The sequence below is a fragment of the Rhodnius prolixus genome, unplaced genomic scaffold (assembly GCF_049639745.1).
Source record: "Rhodnius prolixus isolate KJV_2025 unplaced genomic scaffold, Rpr scaffold_3, whole genome shotgun sequence".
Taxonomy (NCBI): Eukaryota; Metazoa; Arthropoda; class Insecta; order Hemiptera; family Reduviidae; genus Rhodnius; species Rhodnius prolixus.
Window position 1 is genome coordinate 32,668,792 of NW_027411603.1, and position 14,446 is coordinate 32,683,237.

The window sequence follows — 14,446 nt, forward strand, 5'->3', positions numbered from 1 at the left end:
AGGAGACTAAAGAGAAGCTTGATAAACATTATGGTGACTCTGCACCTTCGATTAGAACAGTTTATAAGTGGTTTCAAAATTTTCGGAGTGGCCATATGGGCACAAGTGACGCTGAACGTTCTGGACGCCCTGTTGAGGTTACTACTCCAGAAATCATTGATAAAATCCATGATATGGTGATGGATGACAGAAGAGTGAAGGTGCGTGAGATTGCTAGTGCTGTGGGCATCTCGAATGAACGGGTACATAATATTTTGCATCAACATTTGGACATGACAAAGCTATCCGCAAGATGGGTGCCGCGATTGCTCACGCTTGACCAAAAACGAAATCGTGTGAAGTGTTGCAAGGACGGTTTGCAGCTGTCCCAGAAGAATCCGCAGGACCTTAAGCGTCGTTTCGTCACTGTGGATGAAACATGGATACATCACTACACTCCTGAGACCAAAGAACAATCTGAACAATGGGTTACCAAGGGGGAATCTGCGCCAAAAAAGGCGAAGACCGTTCCTTCGGTCGGAAAGATTATGGCGACTGTCTTTTGGGATTCGCAAGGAATAATCCTCATCGACTATCTGGAAAAGGGTAAAACTATTACAGGTGCATATTATTCATCGTTATTGGACCGTTTGAAAACCGAGCTGCAAGAAAAACGCCCACGATTGGCCCACAAAAAAGTCCTTTTCCATCACGACAACGCATCAGCTCACACCTCAGCAGTTGTGGTCGCAAAATTAATGGAAATAGGGTTCCAACTCGTTTCACATCCCCCCTATTCTCCAGACTTGGCTCCCTCTGACTACTATTTGTTCTCCAATATGAAGAAATGGCTGGCGGGAAAAAGATTTTATTCAAACGAGGAGGTGATTGCAGAAACGAATGGCTATTTTTCAGACTTGGACAAATCCTATTATTCGGAAGGGATCAACAAACTAGAGCAGCGTTGGACGAAGTGTATAAGCCTAAAAGGAGACTATGTTGAAAAATAAAAAAGGTTTACCCCCAAAAATTAAGTAGTTCTTATTTTTTCCCGGACTTTTCAAACGACCCTCGTATATTCTTTTGATCATGTGAAGTATCATCATTAGATGTAATGTAGCTTTTAAACAATGAAAGGTATCAGAAATAAAATAATTGTTCAGAAATAGAATGTCGACAGCTAATCTCAGCTTTTTGTCCTTTACTTAAGATTCTTGAAAGAATGGACCAAATATAACACTTTTTTCCTACTTTTCGATTTATTCATTTAGAACAGTGATTAAGAATTTCAGAAAATAATTTGTCGTGGCATTGCTGACATTTACGATGAATATTACAGATAGATCGAGTTGAAACTGCATTTAATGTATATTTACCGGATTTAGTTCGATATGTATTATGACTTTAAATTGCACTTAATTGGGCAATGATGAAACTGAAACAAAATTTAGACCCGGCAGAAGACCATTCAAGGGCTAGATATTTTATACAAGTCAGCGCTCTTGTAAATATTTCCGGTTGCGCAACTCTACTCATCTCTTTAGGTTTAACCTCGACATTTTGCACAGTTTTGGTCATGAATGTTTTCAAAGTGACCCTATTTGTAGAGACACTGAGAACTAGTTTGTATTACAATTTTTCAACAATACTTCTACAATTCCTTGGGCTATTATAATTGCTCATACTGATTCTCATTCTCAATACTCATTAAATTCCTCATTAGTGCTGGTCCTACTCCTTCATATTTGTATTTTGCTTTCATTGTTGCGACCCTCGGATTAGCTGAGTTAGTTTGAATTAGAGAACTGTTCTTAAACGACTTAGTATTTGATTACATAGGAAGTTTTAGCTAAGTAGATTGGATTTCGACGTGGAAATCTTAGGTTCGAATCCAGCTGCTGTTGTTAGTGCACAACATAACACATGTGTTTCTATTTTATAATACTGGAATAACTAACATGTGGTTTGTGTTTTAAGAACATTATTATTCTTATTACTTTATAATTTATTACTTATTAGTTATTACATTATTATTATTTTAATGATTTAAGGCGCGTCAACATCTAAGGTTATTGGCGCTCAGAGCTTTTTTCAGTGCAGTGCCGACCTCCGGACAGTGTTCTTTCGTTTCAGACAACACTGTCCATCACCGGACAGTGAGCTGTAAGAAGCTCCAAGGAAGAGAAAATCTAAGGGTCAGCAGCTGGATTCGAACCCAGGACCTCCACGTGGGAGTCCAGTATGCTAACCTCATAGCTAATCCCTTCCTTTATAAACATTATTATTATTAACATTGGTATTCAGAATTGTGTTTAATTTGGTATCTGGTTTTGGGTTTTGATTCGGAGAGAGACAAAATTGGGTAAATACCATATTAATTGTTAATTTTGTTAGCATTTATTTTTCACATATGTACCAATAGTTATTGTTTGTAGAAACGAGAAATGAGTTATGAGAAAATAAACTCCGTTGCACATAATCCTGGAGTTTGATCTGAATCCAATACAAGCTGTTAGCTTTTTTCTTCCTAGGAACTTCCTAGGTGACATTACAAAGTTGTCTGCAACAAGAGAACACTATCTGGAATGCAAGTAAGAGGTTCCAGGCGCCAATGAACTCAGACGTTGACGCATCATAATCTTAATAAATATACATAAAATTAAATTCATTTTTTTACCCCTAAGGCGCTGTAAGTGAGCTTACGGTAAGCTGTAGGAAGCTTTTAGAAAATTTAAGGGACAACAGCTGGATTTGAACCTGCGATCTTCGCGTGGGAATCCATTTCACTAACAATTGAGCTACTCCCTTCCTTCAAAGTTACTTCCCGATACCAATCTTGGGATTCTTTTCTCTAAAATCTGAAACTACTTCACTAAATACAGATAAAATTAAGATGCCTCTACGGTTTTTACAATTTATAAAAATAGAGACTAGAATAGAAATCATCCTTTCTCTTATAATTTCTGCTTCTAAATAAGATTGAATAGTTGCTCCAGAATCTCATTTCCTATACTCCCCATATACGCCAATATTTTTGATGTCATTCTTCTTTTCTTCTTGCACCTTCAGAAGGAGAAGCTTTTCCATAAGGAAACCTCAGAAGTAGAATAAAGTTTAGGCCATAAATAACATAAATAAACATTAAGGCAGTATTTTCTACTTTAAAATATCTTTTTTGTTATTGATGAGTGTAAAAGTATGATTATTATTATTATTATGGACGTAAGTGAATTATGGACACTAGGTAATGGAAATAAATCTACAAGTAATCAAGATTTACGATTATTATGGCCCATATTACCATCTTCTTTATTATTTATAAGGTTATTCATTAATTATCTGTTTCATTTCATAATTTACATTTTATTGCTGTTAATGGCTATAAATTATTAACATTTTCTTTTACTATTGGCTTAGGAATTCTTATTTTCTGTCCTCTCCTAGATAGATATATTATTAGATAAATTTTTCTTTTATTGCACACTCCTGATGAAAGATTTTCAAAAGAGACACAGTCATTTACATGATTATAGTACGACTTACACTCTAAAAAAATAAATACATTATTTTACAAGATATTAATAATGATAAAAAATTCTTAATTCGAAGAAATAACCAATTACTTCAATCTCTAGAAAAAGTGCTATTTGCATCGAACAAATGCTAATAAAAAATAGGGATGTAGCAGGTGGTGCCATAACTAGGATATTGTGTTTTGGCGTTGATGGATCGGGTTCGATCATTTATAACCAAGATGGTTTACACTTTGGATCGCTACAACATTCTATTTTTGGTCTTCAGTAGCAATTCGATGGGAGGAAAAGCGACGTTCTATGATTTTATTTAGAGATAAACTTACTTGCTTTTCAATTATTTCCTAATCTTGAATTCTTGATATTGCTGCACGAAGTTGAATTCTTCAATTTACGCTAAGTCTTCTTACAGTTTTTAAATTAATCTAACATAAACCACAACCAATTTGCCTAATATATTTTAATACCGTATTCCCTTCGTCACCAACAATGAACAGGTTCAGAGTGAGGGTGGTTTAAACTACGAGGGTCGTTTGAAAAGTCCGTGCAAAAATAAAAACTACTTAATTTTTTAGGGTAAACCTTTTTTATTTTTCAACATAGTCTCCTTTTAGGCTTATACACTTCGTCCAACGCTGCTCTAGTTTGTTGATCCCTTCCGAATAATAGGATTTGTCCAAGTCTGAAAAATAGCCAATCGTTTCTGCAATCACCTCCTCGTTTGAATAAAATCTTTTTCCCGCCAGCCATTTCTTCATATTGGGGAAGAAATAGTAGTCCGAGGGAGCCAAGTCTGGAGAATAGGGAGGATGTGAAACGAGTTGGAACCCTATTTCCATTAATTTTGCGACCACAACTGCTGAGGTGTGAGCTGGTGCGTTGTCGTGATGGAAAAGGACTTTTTTGTGGGCCAATCGTGAGCGTTTTTCTTGCAGCTCGGTTTTCAAACGGTCCAATAACGATGAATAATATGCACCTGTAATAGTTTTACCCTTTTCCAGATAGTCGATAAGGATTATTCCTTGCGAATCCCAAAAGACAGTCGCCATAATCTTTCCGGCGGCCGAAGGAACGGTCTTCGCCTTTTTTGGCGCAGATTCCCCCTTGGTAACCCATTGTTTAGATTGTTCTTTGGTCTCAGGAGTGTAGTGATGTATCCATGTTTCATCCACAGTGATGAAACGACGCTTAAAGCCCTGCGGATTCTTCTGGAACAGCTGCAAACCGTCCTTGCAACACTTCACACGATTTCCTTTTTGGTCAAGCGTGAGCAATCGCGGCACCCATCTTGCGGATAGCTTTGTCATGTCCAAATGTTGATGCAAAATATTATGTACCCGTTCATTCGAGATGCCCACAGCACTAGCAATCTCACGCACCTTCACTCTTCTGTCATCCATCACCATATCATGGATTTTATCAATGATTTCTGGAGTAGTAACCTCAACAGGGCGTCCAGAACGTTCAGCGTCACTTGTGCCCATATGGCCACTCCGAAAATTTTGAAACCACTTATAAACTGTTCTAATCGAAGGTGCAGAGTCACCATAATGTTTATCAAGCTTCTCTTCAGTTTCCTGAGGCGTTTTGCCTTTCATAAAATAGTGTTTAATCAACACACGAAATTCTTTTTCGTCCATTTTTTTGAAAATCACTCGACTTCCTCGATTCAAACGAATGCCAAACACAAAGAAATAGACCAATCTGGCTGAAACTTGGTGTGTATTCTTCCAAGAGATGCTACTAACTAAACATAACCTCGATACGCGCCAGTAGTGCTATCTCTCTGACTTTGCACGGACTTTTCAAACGACCCTCGTATATGGTAATTCTAATTTCACTGCCCGTTGTTTTTGGAGAAGCTCAATCGCAGAAATGTACAAAAACATTTTGTACACAAATTCAAATACTGAAAAATCAAAACAAATCGCCTATTTAACAAAATCAATTCTATTTCAATGTACGAATTTAGAAAGGATTCTCAAATTAATGTTCAATTTTGCCTTTTTTATCTATAATTTTAATGAGAAAATTAAAGTGTTGCCATTTCGCTCAGTATTGTTTTTATAACATTTAGTAAGAATAGGGAAAACTTGTTCTAAACAAATGTTCGGATTAAATATTCTTCCATTAAATAAACAAAAATGTCTTCAAATCTTAAACTAATTGTTTAGTTTGCAAAAAATAACAATAGATTTCACAAGTAGACGGCTGCATTGTGCTGCTATCTTCAGGCCAATCATTGACGTACTTTAAAACCACACTAATCATCTCTGTATTTTTTAGTTGATCTTCAAATTGTGAACATTTGAAAGTAATATATAAAATTAGCACTTTTATGATTAGTTTTTTTAAAAAAGAACATTAAACAAATGTAAGAGAATAAAAAAAGAGACAATAACTTGGGACATAGAATATTCCAAAAATGAAGTTATAGAAATAATAGACTAGGGACATTGTATTACAACTATTAGTTTAAGCGGGGCCAGCAACAGGGTACGGCTGATTACTACTCTCGGAATTTGCAAACCATCTTGTTGGCTAATCAATATTGAATTATTTATTGCATCCAACTGACATTTCAGGTTTTGTGCAAAAATCAATTATTCATAAATAAAAAAATACAGATTGTTTAGTATTTATTTGATATGATGTTTTTAGCATATCATAAAGTATTTCTTAATTTTTATGTACCTTGCTTAAAAGAAGTATGGAATTTGTTGTCAATAAGTGTTAGAGGAGTGAAATGAATACAAATATATTCAATTGCAGTGACTATTACAAAAAACCTCGAACAGAAATTATAGCAGTATATTCATTTAACAGCACAGATACGAAACTTTGATAAAGAAGGCTCCGCCAGTTCGTAAATAAGTATGACCTTTGAAACTATCGCTCCGAAGTAGATAACTTGATTTCACCTGTGATATGGTTGAAGCTATAAAAAAAATTCTGGTGTAAAGAATTTCAGAACAGTTACTGTGGTAACACTAGCAACAATAACAAAGCGAAGGGAAGGGATTAGCTATGAGGTTAGCATACTGGACTCCCACGCGGAGGTCCCGGGTTCGAATCCAGCTGCTGACCCTTAGATTTTTTCTTCCTAGGAGCTTCTTACAGCTCACTGTCCGGTGATGAACAGTGTTGTTTGTAACGAAAGAACACTGTCCGGAGGCCGGCAGTGCACTGAAAAAAAGCTCCGGGCGCCAATAACCTTAGATGTTGACGCGCCTTAAATCACAAAAAAAAAAAATAAAGCGATTTTTGGAAATTCAAAAATACCATTAAAAATCACAAATATGCCTAATAAGTCAGTCAAGAAGATGGTGAACATGACTGGAAAACGTAAAGGGACGGACAGCGGATTGGTTTCTACCAGTAGAAGCATGTTGGGCGAACCGCCTGATATGAAGATAGCTATGAAAATGATTGAGGTAAGCACCAACCAAGAAGGAAATAAGGTAAGTGATGAACAAATTGACATAAAGGTGACGAACAAAAGTAACATACAAATGCGTACTATATAAATATGGAATACTAAAGTACGGATTTGGGACCCTTTTACGTTTTTGTGGAAAGCACTAATAAGGACAAAAAGGGTGCACCCAATGTCAGTTGGGAAATTACTCCACGAAAAACACGTAGGCATTTCCGAAAATATCGATGGAATTAAAAAGCTTGGCATAAACAGATTGAGAGTAGAGATGAACAGTGGTGTATCTGCCAACAGATTATTGAGTTCCGTAATTCTTCAAAGTCTAAATAAATTTGATGGAAAAGTCAGAGTGCTCCTTTGCCTTTTTGGGATATCCTAGCGCACTAATCACTTAGCGATACCCTTCCCATCGGTTCCAGTTAATGTTCGGTAAACCTGCCCTTGTTAAGAAATTTAAAATAATTCAAAATTGTGGTTTCCACGTTCAATTCCATCGCTTGCAAAATATAAAAAAGGATTAGTTTTGAACTTCAGCTCTATTGGTCCTGATCATCTCTTTGAATTATTTTCAAACTTTGTCTTTTTCGGTTTTCCTTCTTCATGCTTTCAGCTCCTTCTTCTGGATATGTCCTCAACTTTATCAAATCAATACATCTTGTATTCTTTCTCATTCATCACCAGACATCAGCCTGCAGTCACCATTTAGTAATCAGTCATGTCTGGTACTGTACGACATTACCAGAAGAAACTTCATTTCTTTAAACCGAAAATCTCAAATATTCCCTCTAAAGATGTGTAAAATACAAAATCCGTCAGAATTAAACAAAGGTACTTTGAGATGAACATTACCTAAATGATTTTTTTTTTTTTTTTTTTTTTTTTTTTTTTAAAGAGGGGTGAAATGCAGGTTATGCACAATGTGCCGGACTCCCTCGCGGCCTACCGGCTAAAACACCCCCCTACTTCCTGGCCTAGCCTGGATTCGCTTGTGCAGCACTACTTCAGGCTAGGCTCCAGTCCTTACCCACTAGGGGTTATCCTCCTCTCCATCTAGCTCACGCCTTTTGAGGGTTAGTACTTCCCTAGTGAAAACCGCCACAGCATTCCACTGCGCCTTACCTGAGAGCATTATGCCTTGAAAGCACTCGGGAACCCATTGACCCTCTCTTCTTTCCAGATCCCTTCTGGCACGACCCCATCTTTCGCACACAAAAAATGTGTGATGGGCGTCGTCTCTCATTCCGACGCAGTGGGGGCAATTTCCCTCTGACCGCTTCCCTATCTTCCGAAGAAACTCCCTGAAGTAACCGTGCCCGCTGAGGAGCTGGGTGAGGTAGTAGTCCACCTCCCCAAATCCCCTGCCGACCCAGCTTCCGATATCTGGGAGCAGGACTGCCGTCCACCTGCCACGGGTTTCCTCCGTCCACGCAGCTTGCCATACAGCCATTGTACGCTCTCGCTCTTCTCGGGCAGCTGCTGCCCTATTAGCTTCCCTTCTTCTTTCGAAGAGCCGCTTCCGTTCACTAGCTAGCAGCGCAACGGGGATAACTCCCGCGATGACCAAAATGGCTGGTTCAGAGACTGTTCGGTAGGCAGAGGCAATCCGCAACGCGCCAACTCTCTGGACCCGCGCCAGCCTCTCTCTGTATATTTCTTTTTGGAGCGCGTCTGCCCAGATCTCAGCCCCGTATAACAGTATGGAGTGCGCCACTCCCATTAGCAACTTACGGGTATGAGCCCTCGGGCCTCCTACGTTGGTCAGTAATCTGCTTAACTTTCGAACACATTCTGATGCCTTATCAGCGGCCTTCTGCAGTTGCTTGCCGAAAGTTAACTTGGCATCTAGGGTTACTCCTAAATACTGGACAGCGTCCAGAGAGACAACCGTCTCTGTTCCCACCATCAGTGGGAGGCCCGTCTCAATCCGCCTCTTGGTGAGCATTACTACTTCTGTTTTTGCCAGTGCCAGTGTCAATCCGCGTGCCGCCATCCACCAATTTACCCTGCGCATGACCTGGTTCAACTTCAGCTGAACATTAAATGATAGATAACTAAATTAATCAAGAATCTGCTACTTTAAAAAATAACAACCGTTAATATCTTTCAAAGAATGACGCAATTATTCATAAAAAGAAAAATGTCATCATAAGAACGCACTAAAAGCACTATAATTAATAAAATATTTAAAGGCATATAAAAAAGAATAGAGTGAGAGGGAAAATCAAGGAATTCAAAATATGAATAGTGACTTAAGACTGAGATAATAACTGCATTTTAACTGTGACTCCATTTTTTTTTTTAAATTTAAATCTGCTGAAATATTCAGACTTGCGAATGCAACCAGGAAATGATAATTACTACGTATTTCAACATTCAGATACTTAACTACATTGTTTTTTTTTATTCTTTTTATAATACTACATAATTATGAGGTTTTCATTTTTAATTTTAAATACAACTTAGTTCCTTTAAAGACGTTAAATATTTATGTAAGATGTGAACAATGAAAATACAATATATATAATTAAGAATGTACTAAAATTTGATTTAAAAATTGCGTCTTTGTCACAGCACTTCACCATCTTATGATAGAAAAATGGGGAGCAACGATTTGCTAATTTTCCAGCAATGTGTTTTTATCTGGCTCGCACAATTTAGCGTTTTCATGGTGTTAAAGTAAGCTGAGTCTTTTCATCTGTATCTTTTTCATACATAGGTTTCATACAGATGTTTTCAAGGACCATTCTCGAATTTACTTGGCCTGCAAGAAGTTTCGGGTTCTCGGGCCCATGGGCTGCACATGACTAACATTCAATGATATTCTGGCCCGCGATATTCACTCATTTGTAATCTCCAAAAGGAACTGATTGGCACACGATGTAATAATGAACTAAAACCAATTTTCGGAACACGTCACAATCAAACATAGATTTCTATTACACTTGTGACACCCAAGAAAAATGTTCAACTTTAGGAAATATAAGACAAAAAAGATATGGGTGTTATCGGATCCACTTTCACCTGCAAATCGTTTTTATCGAAAATGAAATTCACCAAAAATAAAGTTACAGAAAAAACATTCCTAAAATATGAACATTTATAGTACTCCACCACTAGTTCAATTGAACACAATTGTAGATTATTAAATCAATTTTTAAAGGAGATAGAAGGTGATGTAATTTGGGATTTTTGCATTTCCTTCATATTTCGAATCGTTGTAGATTCTATCCACTTCGTACAATATCTGCAAAAATATGTACAATTGTAGTACTCGTTTACCTCTACAATTGTGCATAATTGTAGCTTCCTAGCTCACTTTCTGATGAATATATAAAGTGATGAAATTTAGGAGTTTTGCATTTCCTTCATTTTTCGAATTGTTGTATCTGCAGTCCTATTGGCATTATCTCTGAGAAAATATGTACAATTGTAGTACTCGTTTACCTCTACAATTGTGCATAATTGTAGCTTCATTTTTAGTATTTTTGGCTGAGATATAAGGTGATATATTTGGAGATTTTTTGTGTTAATCGATATGGCGTACAGTTTTGTGTCACCAGAATAGCGGTTATCTTGCAGGCATGTGCCATTGAAATACCCGTAACTACTTAACGTTTTAAAAACTATTTCGTGCAGATTATAATAGCTACAACAACATTTATTATTTTAGATCCGTCCATGTATGTTAAAATAGATATGTATCTAGCTATTTGATTTTTCTCAAAGTCTAGTTACGTATGATGTAATACAGTGATCTCTTTTACGTATGTTTTGAACTTGTCCATATTTTTAAACTTCGCAATTTTAATGAGCGTGAATTAATGTATTGAAATAATGAATTTGAAAAGGAAAATGAATTAACTTTAGAGAGTAGTGAAATAGCCTATATTGAAATTCTGATTTAAAATAACTGAGCTAACTAAATTAAGGACTAAAATATTAGTAATGGCTTAGAAATTGCCCAGCCTGGGGTCCCAGAAGATGTTTATATCTCATAAAAGATGGGGTAGCTTCATTTTTATCTCGCCCAAAGAAAATTCTATCGCCATTTACACCTCATTCACACATTAAATATTGCTATCCAACTCTCTGAGGCGATCTCTAAACCTAATACGATGGGGTACCATTACTCTTCTGGTCTACGCCACGGTAGCCGAGCAGGTTAAGAGGCGAGACCTGAAAAGCTAATATGCATTGTGGTACTGGGTTCTATTCCCGGTCTTGGCCTTGGATTTTATTTAATGGTTAAATGAGAAATAGTAAAGTACGTTCGCTATTCGCCTCCGTCCACGACACCTAGTAAATGGTAGTTGGACGTTAAGCCTCGCCTAAAAAAATAGGCGATTACTTTACTTTTACTCCACTGGTCTAGGCAATAGAAGTGTGTTTCTAGTTTGTTCGCAACTATTATTGTTTAGTTGAAATTCATTTTCAAGTTTTGAAGAAATGTGTAGATCCGATTAGCGAAAAATATTTCGAAATTTTTTCTGCCAATCAAGAAGATACTCTGAAAAACGTTCTTCTGTATTCAAAAATATTCTCCGATCATTTCTTTAGGTCTCTTTGCAAAGGAAAAAAAGAAATTCGAAATGTGAAAAACGTGAAATTTAGAAAAACACAGTTTAGACTTCGATTTATTTTTCGGAATATAGATAGTTATCAAAGTAATTTTCTTTATTGTGAAATCTAGCAAACTGATCACACGCCCTTACAAATTAAAAAACAAATGGTCTGCCTATGCATTTTTGGCTATTATCTTGAAAAATTAAGTTAAATAATTTCTTATTATTTGATTTCATGAATGTGTATTTCGTTAATGCCATAAAATTTAACAATAATAATTGGTAAATTTATTTAATGGCCTAAAGTAACATCACATCATGCCGGGCCAAATATTTCCTAAAACCCCAAGGACATAAAAGTAATATTTGATCAATTTAGTAAATGGACTTTAAACGATAGTTTCGAAATTGCTAATCTTAAAATAAAAATGATTCCTCTGATATAATTTAATATAAAGAATTTTTAACGTGAGCAAAATCGAAAAGATAATTACATATAAAAGGAATTAATCGTTTTCTATGTTTCTAATTTATTCTAAAATGTACATCAATACATCTGTCAGCAGAAATGAGACAAGAGATATACTAGTCGAGATAATGAAATATTTAAGTAGCGCCATGAAATAGTAAAATGTCCTAATTTGTATGGTGCAAAAGTTATAACTGTAGATACAACCTTGGCGCGAGTATAGTAACTAACAGCTAGACTGATAGTTAGGTAACTAATGTCAAAGTTACAACACTAATAAGAGTGAATCTTTTTTGTATAATGCAATAAAGAAAAAAGATAACTAATTTTCTATCTATTTATATATTTCACTAGTTGAGTAATGGAAATAAATTTTGATTGCCACTTAAAATTGTGTTGGCATTGTGTCAGGTAATAACGTTTATGCATAAAATAAAGTGTTTTATCTTAACACAACAGATTCGATGAAATGTAACATGAAATTTCATCATTTTAAAGTTGGTTGCAGTTTTATGAAAATATTATAAATAAATTCTCATTCTATTTTCGGACTAATACATTCAAAATCAAGCTCATTCTATTCTGAAAATTCTTTTACTTGCTTCTACAGTTAATTCTAAACTCGTGAACAATTTTTTGAAATTAAAAAAAACCTTTGGTTGGTTCTTCTAATCGATTTAGCACTTTTTAATAATTTTAATAATAATCTGTACTAAACTAAGTAAAGTAAGTACTTCCGCCATTGCCTACTACACAGGATGTACAGTTCTGCCTGTAAAAATAGGCGATTACTTCACCTCGACTTAAATAAACTAATGTTAACAAAAACTAACGACCACTTGAATGGTAACTCGATCAAAACTCCAAATTAATTAATGATATCCATATCTACATAATTATTTAATAATAAAACTTGCATTACAATCTTGGCGCTTGTATTTATTTAACACCAGTGGCTACGAAGCTACGAAGACATAATATTCTCCACCAACATCTACGTGCTTAAATCTGTAGCAGAGCTGGCAAAGAAATATGAATGTATTTAAATGTTATAGCCGATTAGAATGAATAGAAGAAAATGATTAGAGAAGTATTACGTGATTTTAATTACGGTTAAGCTATAATTTGTGTACCTTTTGGCGTTTAATCAACCCTTATACTTAACTTTTAAAACTGTAAGTTTTTGTTAAGGAGATTTTTGTACCTTTTGGATAGATTTTCCTTTTTGTCTATTTGCAAAGTTACGTCTGCTTTACAGATTTTTTAAAATTTGGAATAAGCTATTCTATCATTATAACCTGATAAGGTGTTAAATCGGAACCGTAACTACCACTGGAGAGATCTTTTTAAAGAATGATTATAGTTACGGTCCCCAAACCATCCTCAATAACCATTTTTTTGAGAAAGCGTTTTGAATAAAATAGGAAGGTATTTGTACGTAAATAGCAAAATTAAACTGCGATTTCAGTACTTCCTTTTAAGAGGAGCAAGAAAAATAAACTGCGATTACAGTACTTCTCCCTAAAAGGCAAAGATTTTGAATCGAACGACAATTCATTGATGTAGATCGGTTCACTCATTGATAATTTTAACGATTGCAGTACTTCCTCTTAGTAGGTGTAAGAGCATGATGGCACTTCACAGCCACATAGAGGAGCTTTAATCACTTCTTTGTGCTAAATTTTATCAAAATCGGACTAAGCTTTGTAGAAATATTGGTAATAATAGTTTTAGAAAGGGCCTTATTTGGGTGGGGCGAACTCCCCTCCTTATGAGGCATAGCGTCGAGACTTTTAAAGTACAAATCTGTACAAAATTTCGATTCGAATGACACTTCATTCATGAAAATCGGTTCACGTGTCGATAATTTGAAACGATTGCTATACTTCCCCTTAACAAGTGTAAGAGCAGATCGTCGCTTTATTGTTAGGTAGGGGAGCCCTAACCCTATCATCCTACCAAATTTTATCAAAATCGGGCCAAGATTTACAGAGTAATTAGTAATAATAATTTTGGAGGGGGCCTTACATAAAGGGGGCTAACTCCTCTCCCATTCAATGTACAGGGCCGAGACCCCCAAAAGGCACATCTACATAAAATTCCGAATCGAATGACACCTCATTCATGAAAATCGGTTCACGCGTTTAGGCGCTACGTTGTTTACAAAAAAGGTAACAACAAGAACAAGAAGAAGAAGAAGAAGAAGAAGAAGAACATTTTTTGAAAAAGCCGTTTTTGCTCATTTTTGGCAACTTTTTTCTCGAAACCTATTAGATCTGGGTTGTTGCAAAAAATTGCAGTTATAAAGGAGGGTTTGCCCTATAATTTAAAGAAAATTTGGGAATTTTATCTTTTATAGAAAAAGAGAAAAAAATTGTCAAAGTTGGGTGTTTTTCAACGTTACGCTTTTTCGTGCAGTTTTTGATGATCAACCCTTATACAACTGTCCTACCGGACAGTTTTAATG